Source organism: Seriola lalandi, unplaced genomic scaffold (genome assembly GCF_002814215.2).
Source record: "Seriola lalandi dorsalis isolate HSWRI2012SDOR001 ecotype SW California unplaced genomic scaffold, Sedor1 jcf7180002011007, whole genome shotgun sequence".
In the NCBI taxonomy this organism is placed as follows: Eukaryota; Metazoa; Chordata; class Actinopteri; order Carangiformes; family Carangidae; genus Seriola; species Seriola lalandi.
The window spans coordinates 1-783 of NW_019481660.1; the positions used below are offsets into that span (position 1 = coordinate 1).

At 42.7% G+C, this 783-nt stretch overlaps 1 non-coding gene across 1 annotated transcript; it reads right to left on the bottom strand.

The window, feature by feature from the left end:
- Positions 1 to 458: 458 nt before the first annotated feature.
- On the bottom strand, positions 459 to 607 carry LOC111673549 (small nucleolar RNA SNORD15). Its single transcript, XR_002762100.1, has one exon. It is a non-coding gene; the product is annotated as a small nucleolar RNA SNORD15 (small nucleolar RNA).
- Between the last annotated feature and the right edge of the window lie 176 nt (positions 608 to 783).

Consider the following 783-nt stretch of genomic DNA (forward strand, 5'->3'; position numbering starts at 1 on the left):
CATTTTTAGCGAAAGTCAGCTACGGTGTAGCTACTACTACTCTGTGTGTGTGTGTGTGTGTGTGTGTGTGTGTTTTAAAACTATAAACCTATGCCTTGTTCTTTTATAACACTGCTTACCTACGAACAGCCAGGCCTCCCAGCAGCTTGTAGCGCAGAGACTCTGCCTGAGCGATGGCACACAGACCACGAGTGGCAACTTTCTCAGCATACAGCTAAGAGAGGGGAGACAGTTCAGTCAAACATGATGAATGCTGCCAATGCCGAACTATGAAATGAATCCTAAACTCATTAGTAAGTTAGGGAGCCACTATTGCTGAAACATTTACTTTTTCCTTGAGTTCACATACATCCTACTCTGCGAAAGAATATGCAGTTGACAGGAACTATCACTACTACTGTCAGGAATGTTGACTCTGTTTTAGGAAATGCAGTGCAGTACACTCCTGATGCCTTGACCCTTCTCAGACAAATGCCTCTGTGTCTTCACTTGGAAAGACTCCCTGATCTGAGGAACTGGAGCAGAACCACAGAACGTGGACCTGAACCAGTAACCAGCAGACACAGACTGAGTCCTGTTCTGTCTCGTCATCGTATCATCACTGAAGGGAGGACAATCAAGATTCAGGAGCCTTTGCACCTGCATTCATCTTAACATAAGTTGTTTTCAATATTTCAGTACAGTAATAGACTGTTAATTGTAGTCAAGTGTTAGGCATGGTGTTACCTCTATTAACATTGGTCAAATGTTGAATGGCTAAGCTAAAAAAAAACAACAAAAAAA